At 44.7% G+C, this 12,724-nt stretch overlaps 1 long non-coding RNA gene across 1 annotated transcript; it reads right to left on the reverse strand.

The window, feature by feature from the left end:
- Window positions 1-2,404: 2,404 nt before the first annotated feature.
- LOC102370072 lies at window positions 2,405-11,079 on the reverse strand. The gene is made up of 3 exons (XR_323908.2): window positions 10,833-11,079; window positions 5,122-5,203; window positions 2,405-2,483 (listed from the first exon to the last, which is right to left on the reverse strand). It is a non-coding gene; the product is annotated as an uncharacterized LOC102370072 (long non-coding RNA).
- Window positions 11,080-12,724: the final 1,645 nt, after the last annotated feature.

A 12,724-nucleotide genomic window follows, 5' to 3' on the forward strand; every position in this document is an offset into this window, starting at 1 on the left:
CGGTTCCCCATGGGGGCGGTGCCATGGTGGCAGCAGCTGCGGCCACCCAGCTTGCCGTGCCGGGCAGCGTTTGCTGCTGCTGCCCACCCGGAGCTCCCATGCTGGGCAACACAGAGGCAGCGGTGGCAGCTGCGCTGCAGTCTACTGTGGCACAGGCTCCGGGCAGGCAGCAGCAGCACCAGCAAACACTGCCCAGCGTGGCAAGTGAGGGAACTGCAGCTGGTGCCACCATGGCTCAGCCCCAATGGGCAAGCCCAAAGCCGGGCTACAAGCTGGTGCTGAATGTGGGGAAAAAGTGGCCCCTTGCCCACCCCATGGCCAGCACCCTGTGCTGCAGCCGCTCACAGCCCATATGGGGCTGCCTGTGCCTGCTCAGGACAGCCCTGCACAGGCGGCAAGCTACTGCAGCAGGGAGCGCCGGACATGGGGTGGGCAAGGGGCCGCCTTTCCCTGCACTCCGCACCAGCTCCTGTCCTGCCCTCCCCACCCCGCCATGCCCGAGTTTCCGGCACCGGGGCAGCCATGTGGTCCCAGGCCAGAAGCCCCAGCCTTCTGGCTGAGGGGGCAGGGCTGGGTGTGCCCTGCTGTTGCAGGAGCCCGCCAGGCTTCCCCTGGCTCCTACTGCCCTTGGTTCCTGTCATTTTTGGCAGGAACCAAAGACAGATAAATTTTAATTTTAAAAAAATTTTTAGGGGCCCCACAGGCCTAATAGAATGGCCGTGGGCCATATTTTGCCCACCCCTGGTTTAATTGCACATACTTCTCTTTGTTTTACAATTGTGAAGAACAGGGCCCTGGGAAAAGTTTCAGACAGTTCCTAAAGAATGAGGTTATCTGTTTTTCTACTGAACTGGTGTAGCAACTAGGGATTATAGTTCAAATGTGCTTAATGATGCTTCTTAGTCTTAACCTTTTGTAGAGAGAAGGGAAATCATTCTCCATGGCCTGTGAAATCCTTTAACCTATGCAACGCACCTGCCAAATGTGCTGCCCTGAGAGACTAAACAAGCTTCATCTATTTAGTCTATTAGATGCAGTTAATAAATAAATGGATCACACTGTATATAGCATAGGGGCTTTTCATCTAGAAAGTATAGGGAAAACAAGATCCTGTGGCAGGAAGCTAAAGCTAAGCAAATTCAGACTAGAAGCATGATACAGCTTTTTAACAGTGAGGATAACTCATCTTCAGAACAGCTTGTCTGAGAGTGTGCATCACTTGAAATCTAATTTTGATGACACTGAAATAAATATTCTGTAGCTCAAAGAAAAGCATGGGGCTTAATGCAGGAAATACTGCATTAAAATCTCTGGCCTGTGGTACACAAGACTGTATTATCACTACACTGACTTCTGGTCTTACAAACCTATTAAACTTTTCCACTGATTGGTTCCACTTGGCAGCTGGTAAAGCAAATTCTAGTGACAGTTATGTTTGGAGAGATCATACACTTTTGTGTACCATTCCTCTCCACTGACAGGAAATGAGTTTAACGTACATAAAAAACTTCCAGGAAATTACAGAATTCAAAAAAGAACTGGGTCATCTCTCTACTGCCCAAAGCCAGGCCCCAGCCTAGGCCTGAGACCTGAGCCTAGCTCACTGAACTCCTACTCCATGTATGTCTGTCTAAGCCAAGGGTTCCCAATGTTTGTGTGTCCAAGGGCACATCTGAATTTAAAAGAAAAAGCAGCAGGTGCCAATATGAATATTAAAGTTTAGAATTTAGATCAATCAGATCATCTCATCCGTTACTTAAAACTGCATTAGATCTGCAACTTCAAAATGCAGCTTTCCTTTTCTTACAAAAATATTTAGGTACAAAATATTTGTTGGAATAATGATTTGTACTGATAGTGAAAATGCACACAGGCACCTGAATAAATCTCAGGGTGCACCATGGCACCCGTGGACACTGCATTGGGAACTGCTGGTCTAAGCTCAGCTGTTAGCCAGGCTTAGGGGGATGTTGAGCATGTCATTGATGACCTTGATCTTGAACATGATCTTGAACCTTGTCATTACTCTCAGACTCTCCTGAGACACAGACCTTAAGAACAGTACTGGAGCGCACATTCAGGGCTCCTCTCAGCCATCTACTCTACCAAATTGCTGAGCCTGAACATAAGCAGACCAAAAGGAAGAAACCAGTCTTTTATTAGACCAGTCTAATAAAAGGTATCATTTCGGAACCAAGAGTTCTAGATTTTTGTATTTCTTTTCGTCTCAGACCAGCATGCTACCAAGTACATCCCTGAAACAAACTGAGGAACTGATGACTCCTCCTACATCAGGTAATCAAGCAAACATCTTCATTAGATTCTCTCTCATTTTGAAGCATTACAAATGTAACGACAGCTCTTATCTTTGTTTCTTTGTTTATGCGCTCTGCAGCACCGAGGGTTGCCAAGAGTGATGTTTCATTGACACCTTTCTCTCCTTGGTGGGTGTGATTTCCTGCCTGTGCCACAATTAATTCAACCTGGAAAACAATTCATTGATACAGTGTGGTATTTTCTTACCACTCCATCCTTCAAGCTGAGAAGCCGGTGGTGGTAATTTCCACCCTTTCCTATTTTCTAGAATAGAATTACTGATAGCTGGCTGCTAACATTGCATATTTGCTGACAAAGATTATCTATAATTAACTCATAGAGTGTTAAGTGATGCATTTTTCACTTGTTTACTTCAATATGGAGTGCAAAATTCCTCAACTAACAGCATACTTTATATATACCCATAATTCCATATACTTTATATATACCCATAATATACCCAGATATTCATGGACTCGCATAGGAATCTGACAGACCATATGGACAGACTGCCCAGTTATCTCTGTGTAGGTACCATGTCCCACAAGCTAACATCTTGTGCCTGCACCACAGAGTCTGAATCCACACAACATGTACAAACAAGGTCAAAATTATCTTGCATGGGAAAACGCTAGTAGGATTGCAGTAGTGAAGGAAGCTGCAAAGACCTTTAACCTCGGCATGCCACAGCTTGCCTGAACCCTTGGAATCCTGGATATTCAGAGGAGCTTTAATAACGTGTTGCAGGAAAGGAGAATGTTAATTTATACCATTCCTATCTCAGACTATTGGGCAGTGGAACAGGTGTGCTATACTTTCCATTCTCATTGTCACAAAAACAGAGAGGATGATATGGAATATGGCTCTCAATCATATGGTTAGTCAAGTTGCAAAAAGTGATCAGTGCTGGATTAGCAGCACAGTATTACTATATAATTATTAAGAGTTGTAGAACTTTTCTTCCTGAGAAAGAGAACATTTGCTGCCTTAACTATATTTATTACATAAGTTCTACTTCATCAATAACTTAGATAAGGTATAGGGCAAAATAGCTGCAGTTGCTTCCTACTGACAGCTATTAGAGTGCCTCATAGGTAGGAAAAAATCATCTCATTTCACAATTAGTCTCCCATGCTTTATAAGCACTCCCAAGATAGAGGGTCAAATCCTTAGCTAACGAAAACTGATGTTGCTCCGTTGATTTCCAATATATTTACTACAGCTCTTTCAGGGAACCCTAAGGTCATATTTGTTTCCTGCTTTCAGGAAATGAGTTTTTTTTTTCATTTAACAAAACTTCTTTCTTCATGTTTGTTTTTCTAGGGCAGTGCTATTTACAGTACCATTCATTGGCTGAAGCTAAGGATAGAACAAAAGGAGGAGACTCGCAGTAAATCAGGTTAGACTGATTGAAACACTGAGGCCTTGTCTTCACTAGGAGAAAAGGTATGATGTTCTTACCCTGTGATGTCTGATCTGTGGTAACAAATACACAGTAAAGTCTTATTGAAGACAAGGTAAACAGTAGTATTACAATGTATTAGCAGGTCACCAAACTGCGTTGTCTTCAGAAGGTTTTTACTGTATGCGAGTTACCATGGGTCAGCTAACAACAAGTGAGGACACCCTTCCTTTCCTAGTGTGGATGAATCCTCAATGTTTGTTTCTATCTGTTCCCTATTTTGTAAATGTCAAAATTGATTAATTTATCATGGATGACTGAGATTCCCTGTCTCAAATGAGACTGTTAGACCCACCCAAGAGGAAGGCAATATCCCCACAGGCTTGAAAATGATGCCTTAGTGTTAAAGCCCGTGTCTAAGATACCATTAAAAGTATGTCTACACATCCAGACAGTGGAACCCTCAAATGTCCTGTGCTGTTCCATGTGGGCAGTCTTCCGAATCAGGCGCAGTACAGCATCATCGATTCGGTGCTCTGGGTGCACAAATTAGCACTTCACCTTGCAAAACACTTTCCCCCAAGGAAAGTCACCCACTGTGAGTGCAGCACCAATGTGGCCACATCATGTCCAGTTTAGGAGGCCACACTTGGTGCAATCCAGCATACCTGAAGCCAAACCCCTGCCTGGCATGGTGAGTTTGCTGTCTAGACACGTCTTAAGAGCTGTAGGACTGCAGAAAGCCACCAGTGTTGTCAAGACAGACTCTGTCAATGTTACTATCTAACTCCATTGGTGTTGTTCAGGAGTTAGGAGTTTCTGGTCACATCACACTCCTTTAGTAAGGATGCAAGTTCTGTCAGGATAACTGTTTGTCATGCTGTGCCCCTAACAATCTGATTGTTACAAGAAAGAGACATTGGTGCCAAAAAGCCTGGCCTGGTTTATTGTGTACAAACAAGGCTGTGCATTAACTAACAGGTGCATGGTGCTAGCTAGTCCATGACTAGCAGGTTCATGATTCTAGCTGGGTCATTTGCGGGCATGGTATAGGCATGGACATAACCCCTAAGGATTAAGGGTTCCCAGGTCCTTTTTTATACACCAATCAAAATAACTTTGTTTTTACAGCATACACAGCATAGTTCTCACCAGCTACTAAAATAGCTTTAAGTGACATCATCCACATCCTACTTCTCACCAATTAGTGTACCCTTCACACCAGATGAGGACACCTGTTTACCAGGTTACTTTGATCTTTGTTTCTGTAGTCTGTACTAGTCTTATCAATTCATTCTCTATCTGTTGTCCTTGAAGCACCTCTAAAACTAACAAGCTATATTTCCAGCACTTCTCTATAATCCATATATGGTATGCTTAATCTCATATTCACTGGGGCTTACTTCAGTTCACGCTGTTAGCAGGGCCTGTGTGATTTGTATATGCGCTGGTCAGTGTTTATATCAATCCATACTCCAGCAAGGCCTAAAAGAGGGCAAAACAGAACACAAGTGTGAAATGTGTGGAGTTCAATTATAAGGCCATTAAATCAGCAGCAATGAGGTTTACCTCAACATAAAGGGCATGGATGGATATGATCTCTTTAAGAAAAGTGCTAGAAAGGTAGGTTTACAACCATCTATTCAAGGGAAAGCCCAAATACTCAACTACTGTGCAATGAATCACAACTTAGAAAACAGGCTGCTTGTAGACATGGGGGTGAAGGGACAGTGCTTTACTTTAAACTCAGTGCACTCCCACACTGAGCCCAGCGCATGTTCAGAAGAGACCTGGCATTAGTTGGCCCTGGCTTTCCCAATGTCTATATAGATCAGGTGCTTCCTCAGGGCTTTTTGGAGCTTTTATCTAATAGCTGATTCAATCAGCTATTAGGTAAAAGCACCAAAAAGCTTTGCTGAAGCACCTGATCTATACAAATGCTGCTGGTCAAAGTAATGAGTTGCTGCTTCTGGTAAAGTGCATTTTTGGAGTTTTGTGGGGCTTTTTCCCCACATTTGTCAGTGCCCACAGTTATTTTAAAAAATAACCTGTTCAAATGCTTTCAAAAGGCGAAACACACAATATGAACAGAGAAACTATGTTAGTATGTGCTCAAAGGAATGAATAGCCAATGGTTATCAACTATCCCTAACCTACCCTTCACTTACCATGAATGACAACCAGTTGAAGCATTAATACAGGGTAGAAAGAGATTAATAAACATCAGACTGGATGACATTAAGTGATGCAACAGAAGGGCAAAAGGGAGACATATTTAGACATCTCTATGAGTAGTAAAAGACAGTCATAAATATGGTCTTTAACAAAACCATTTGCCCTTTATAAAAAAAAATATTACCACATACTCAAAAACTGGGCAGGATTTTCTACCAGGTGCCAGGTAGATTTGTCATCATAATCAGGTTTTACATTTTTTCCCTCCAGTGTATTTAAGCACAAGGTAGAAATTTGACTTTTTGGAAAGCTGTCATCAGTTTTAGCTGATCAGAAACTTTTGTCTATCAATTTTCTATGGACTTCTATTAAACACCCATCAAAGGCAACTTTGGTAAAAATTCCCTAGCAGCCATCATTTAGGAGGGGAGCATCTTATGAACTGACAAGCTATCCTAGAAGCTGCTGAAACTCTGCTTCCCCACCCTTAAGTAAGGCTTTTTTGCTTGTTTTCACAGATGCTGTGCAGGTCCGCAAGCATGTCCAAGGAGGTGATCCTCCCCTTCTATGCAACATTGGTCAGGCCGCAGTTGGAGTACTGCGTCCAGTTCTGGGCGCTACACTTCAGGAGGGATGTGGCCAATATGGAGAGGGTTCAGAGGAGGGCCACTCACATGATCAGGGGGCAACAGGGCAGGCCCTACGAGGAGAGGCTACAGGACCTGAACCTGTTCAGCCTCCACAAGAGAAGGCAGGGGGTCTGGGGGGCCGCTATTTACAAGCTAGTCAGGGGGGACCAGCAGGCATTGGGGGAGTCCCTGTTCCCCCGAGCACTACCAGGAGTGACTAGAAATAACAGGCACAAGCTGGCAGAGGGTAGATTCAGACTAGACATCAGGAGGCGTTACTTCACTGTCAGGGCGGCTAGGGAAAGTGGTGCTCGCTCCTACCCTGGGGGTCTTCAAAAGGAGGCTAGATAATTACCTAGCTGGGGTCATTTGACCCCAGTACTCTTTCCTGCCATGGCAGGGGGTCGGACTTGATGATCTGCTCAGGTCCCTTCCGACCCTACCAACTATGAAACTATGAAACACAGCACTCGGATATCAACCAAAATAGGTATTGCTTGATTGCCTCGAGGCTTCTTGTTACCACCTGCCATCTACCTTTCATTCTCTCAAAGGCATAATACACTGTCATCCTGTAGGTGCTTAGGCAGTAGTTAAAACAGCTATTTTCTACAAGACAAATGCCCAATGAAAGGCCTCATCAGTCAGGATCCTAGAAATCAAACAGGGGCTGCAAGAAAAAGGAAGGCCAATACTCTTAATGGTGTTAGCTGCCCTGGCAAAACTCCCTTTTTCATAGGGAAACAGACAAGAGTTCCAGTAATTTTCCATGACTTGGAGTAGCACTGGTAGAGATCAGTGGCTAACCCTGAGATACACCACAAGGGAAAAACAACCTCTTTCTTATATATGAACTCCAAGACCTAGCATGGGTACAAATAAAAGGAAGTTGGGAAACCCCCAGACATACAAAGCAATGAATAACCTCCTGAGGATTGGCATACCTTACAACTTGTGGTGATGGCATCTTTGTATTACAAGGACACACCTCCACGGCTACAGCCATAGCCATTAATCTGTTTACACATACTTGGTTAGCTAAAGACTTAGAATCATAGAAAATTCAGGTTGGAAAGAACCTCAGGAGGTCATCCAGTCCAACCCCCTGCTCAAAGCAGAACTATCCCCAATTAGATCATTCCAGCCAGGGCTTTGTCAAGCCAGGCCTTAAAAAGGTCCAAAGATGGAGATTCCCCCACCTCTCTATGTAACCTGTTCCAGTGCTCCACCACCCTCCTAACGAGAAAGTTTTTCTTAATATACAACCTAAAGCTTCCTTGCTGCAACTTGAGACCATGGCTCCTTGTTCTGTCATCTGTCACCAATGAGAACAGTCCAGCTCCATCCTCTTTGGAACCACCCTTCAGGTAGTTAAAGGCTGCTATCAAATCCCCTCTCAGTGGGCACATCTACACATTGCCCTACAGCAATGTTGTTACCATGCCATGCTTTAGTACTTCCAAAAGGAAGTACTTTTGGAAGCACTAAAACACGGTACAGGAACCACCTGTACTGTGCACTGTACCCACGGCGCATGGTTATTTTTAGCAGCTATTTTGTCCTAGCAGTATGCTATAATGGGGGAGCATGTTGCTATGGTGCAGTAGTTGCCGGTCACTTGTAGACAACTGTGGATGCCATAGCACTCTACGTCAACGTAGCCTCACATGTAGACGCGCCCAGTCTTCTCTTCTGTAGACTAAAACCCAGTTCCCTCAGCCTCTCCTCAGAAGTCATGTCCCCCAGCCCCCTCACCATATTCGTTGCTCTCCGCTGGACTCTCTCCAATGTGTCCACATCCTTGCTACAGTGTGGGGTCCAAAACTGGACATAGTATTCCATATGTGGCCTCACCAGTGCAGAATAAAGTAGAATAATTATTTCCCTTGATCTGCTGGCAACACTCCTACTAATGCAGCCCAGTATGTTGTTAGCCTTGTTGGCAACAAGGACACACTGCTAACTCATACCCAGCTTATTGTCCACTGTAACCCCCTGGTCCTTTCCTGCAGAGTTGCTGCTTAGCCAGTCATTCACCAGGTTGCAGAAGTGCATGGGATTGTTCTGTCTTAAGTGCAGGACTTTGCACTTGTCCTTGCTGAACCTCATAAGATTTCTTTTGGCCCAATCCTCCAATTTGTCTAGGTCACTCTGAATCCTTGTCCTACCCTCCAGTGTATCTACTACTCCCCCCAGCTTGGTGTCATCTGTGAACTTGCTGAGGATGTAATCCACCCCATCTTCCAGACAATTAATGAAGATATTGAACCAAACCAGCCCCAGGACCAACCCCTGCGGCACTTCACTTGTAATGGCTGCCATCTAGACATTGAGCCATTGATTACTACCCATTGAGCCAGACAATCCAGCCAGCTTTCTAATCACCTTACAGTCCATTCATCCAACTGATACTTCCTCGGCTTGCTTGCAAGACTTTTATTACTCTGGAGTGCTGGGTTTAAAGATAGCAAGGGACAAGAGAACTCTTGCATTAGGGGGTTGCTTCTGTAGCTCTCGGGTAAGGTCTGCACTGATCTCCAGGAAAGTATTCTTTGTCCCTCTGAGCTTCTACAGCCATGGTTGATTATGTTGGGTCTCCAGCACAACCCAAGCTTATTTCTCAAGCTTAGAAGTGCCACTGTCCCAAGTAAAACTCCTCATGACACAGCATCCCAATTAGGTCATCCTCCTCAACTTCATCAACTTCCTCACTGTCCTCCAGGTCCTGCTGCAGGTCCAAAAACCACTGCCAAAACTTCATGGTAGCACAACTGCTGGCTTGCAAAGCTATAGCCATCTGGCAGCAAATACATGTTCACAAGCTATTCAATATTCATGACTACCAACACTGCAGCATGGAGAACTCCTTTAACCACAGTGATCTTTCAATATGTTAAAAATAGCTGCAGCCACCATGGAACAGCAAGAGAGAAAACAGGACTTTCAGAGCTTTAAATCTGAATGCAGAACATGGAGACTTTGGTTACCTTCTGTAGCCACACACAGAAAGAACAATCCCATAATACATATGGTGCAATAGCAGTGCAGAGGACCATAGATGGGGTAGGTACCCAGCCATCATGTTGAGTGCATATTTTGGGGAAGGCCGTCCTCCACACGGAAGCATGGGAAATAGAAGAGACAATCCTGACCATTCATTTGAATGCATCTGTGCTGCTTTTACACTAAGGCAGGGGCAAGCAATTATTTTGGGTGGAGGGCCGCTCACTGAGATTTGGCAAGCCATCGAGGGCCACATGACAGGCAGCCAGGGACAGATGAATATTAATTTTCTAAATTTTGTAGGGACCCCCACGGGCCAGATAGAATGCCCTTGCAGGCTGCATTTTGCCTACTCCTGCACTAAGGTGTCTCGCTGTGATTTGAATCCCCTTGTGCAGAGCAGCCCCTTACTTTTGGCTGGAGAATGCATTTGGAGGCTGCATTATATCTGTAGTGCTGTTCAAGTACCCGCCAGGATTTCTACAATTATAAGCAAACAACATTCTTTTGGTCCTGTTTGGCAATTTGTAAAAACAGAGACCTGAGTTTGCTTGCAGGCCACATAGTACAGGAATGCAAATAGATCCTTATTATTTAAATTTGTTTATTAATCTTTATAAAAACTGCACCTCTCTGAGGGTGCATTTGACTGTACCAGAAGTTAAAAATACAATCTAATAAAAAATAGAGCCAGGAACTACTCCTAACCCCACCCCAAAATACAACTAACCACAGTAAAGTAAATTCAGCCAATACTCGACTCAATAAACATACACTTTTACATTAGCCAGTATACACTCACTTTACCCCATGTCACCTACTGAAATAAAAGTGTCTCAAATACCAAGAAAAATGTCAGTGCCATAAGTTGTCAATATAATTCATTCCATTTGTTCCATTAAGACATTCTTCACCCATATCTCCTTCCCTCAGATTACTGAGTGTGAGCACAAAAGCATTCTGCGTTTACCAAGTGAAAAACATTTGCATGACTGGACTATCCTGGTACCACCAATGAATATTCAGCAGCACTGTAACATGCAAGACAACAGGGGAAAATACAGCTCTTAAGTTAATATCCTGTGCATAGCTCAGGGAGATCTGTATACCTGTCTAAAGGGTAATAGCCCACTTCAAGCGACCCATATCATAGAAAGTCAAAATTCTACGTGCAGCATGCAGTAAGGCTAGGTACAGCCTGAGGCTGAATCAATTCAGTGTTTGCAGGTTAATCTAAACTGCACAGATTAAATTGAAGCAGAAGTGAACAGACATTTACCTTTGATTCAAGAAATGCAGCAACATACCTGCAGTGGCCCAGGCCAGAAGCTTGGGAGGGGGGCACTAGAGCAGGGCCCTCTGGCTGTGTGTTCACTTCCTCTTCCTACTGCCCCCAAGGTCTCTGGGATTTGCAGTCTAGAATTACAACAGCTGGACTCTACAGGGTTTCTCATAACTTCCTCTGGGGAACTGTGGACTTCCTGTGGATTTGAAGTCCACAGTTGCAGCCTGGACTAAGTTTGAGTGGGGGAAGGGATGTTTAACCCCCCAGCCAGACTTTGCAGGGAGGCAGTCCCCCTCTGCAGACTGGGCTGCATCCCCAGCCGGGCTTGCCCTTCCCCACCCCCTTGTCAGCCAGCCCTCACTGCTCCAGCTAGAGGGCAGAGGGGAGGAGCTGGAGAGCCTGCTAGGATGCTGGGTGGGGGCTGTGATTTAACTTGAACCAGGAAGAGGGCTGGGACAGAAGTTTTATAAACCAGTTTGACCTAAATCAGTTAAGTCTGATACTACATTCAACCAAGTTTATCTCAAAGCAGTTTCAACCATTTTGAAACTGGTTTATGTTCACTGAAATTCTGTTCTGTGACAGGTTTAAACCAGTTTCTGATCACTTAAACCAGTTAATGTGTAAGGTGCCTGAGGTAGAATACCCCTGCTTTTGTCAGTGACAGATGCGTGCAGAGGGAAGGTGTATAGTCAGTGTTAGGCTATGTCGACTCACAGTTCATCAACACATTCCCAAGATAGCTTTTTTATAAGTAGCTCAAGCACACCTAACAGTGCAGCCAGAGTATCTACCTTGCTTCCTCAAGGGAGTTTTACAGTCAGTGCTGAGCTCTCTGCTGTCACAGCTACGCTGCAATTTGCACCAAAGCTAGCTAGTTTAAAGTGATCTCAGGTATGTTTACACTGCCCTACAGTCACAGCTATGATTGACATACTGGAAGTGACAATTGAGGCCAGTGAACTCAAATGAAAAAGCACTGCTATTTACACCTCACGTACTCATTGGCAACCATGGTTCTGTGCAGCAGACTCTTGCTAAACATCTTACTAGTAACAGCCTTATTTATTCTATTTCCTGTCATACAGATTTGTTTTCCTGATTAACCTGGTATCAGTTCAGGAACTTCACTTTCTCTTTAGGCATCACAACAAACCTTTATTTAAGTTCTAAACTAGGCACATGTCCCTTGAGCATGGAAAAATGAAGAAAGAGCTCAGCTTTTTCATGAGCGTTTTCCATAACTAATGACTTTCATGCCCTGGGCAAAACTCCCTGTGCTGGGAGAAGGGGGTGCCAAGAACTGGAGAGTTGGGGAAGAGGATGGTGGTCTTGCCTGCTCCCAGTGTCCCCACACCCAGTTTCTAGGACCAGGTGGTATAGGGCTGTTAATGCCATGGCAAGAACTGGGAGGGAGGCAGGAGCACCATTTCTGGAACCCCTCTAAGTCAGTGCCTGGGGCTGGTGCCTTACTCACCACTCTCTGCCCCAGTTAAACTGTTAGCTTTGTCTTCTGTGTCCAAAGGGAGGACCCTTAGCATCAGGCAACACAGTCATGTTTCATCTTGTGCTCTCTTTCTGACCCAACGGATCTACAGTACCACAGTCTCAACAGGAAAGGTGGAGAATGCCCACCTTCCATCCAAGCCATAGCCTGATGGTGGGGGCACTCTTTTGGAAGGTGGAGCCTGGGGGTTTGAAGCCTCACAGGGCTAGGGTCTGTCACTTTCTGTGTGAGCAAATGTATAAAAGAGGGATACCAAGACTTGCTCCTTTGGCTCCATTTTAAATAAATGGTCATTTCCTTCAAAGAGCAGTTGTACTTACCTATAGGTCAGGTTTCCAGACTCAGAACTAAATGGAGGTGAGTCACCTGTAGCCATAACTCAGGTACTTTTTATGCTCTAGAGGGGG

The sequence above is a fragment of the Alligator sinensis genome, unplaced genomic scaffold (assembly GCF_000455745.1).
Source record: "Alligator sinensis unplaced genomic scaffold, ASM45574v1 scaffold166_1, whole genome shotgun sequence".
NCBI classification, from domain to species: Eukaryota; Metazoa; Chordata; order Crocodylia; family Alligatoridae; genus Alligator; species Alligator sinensis.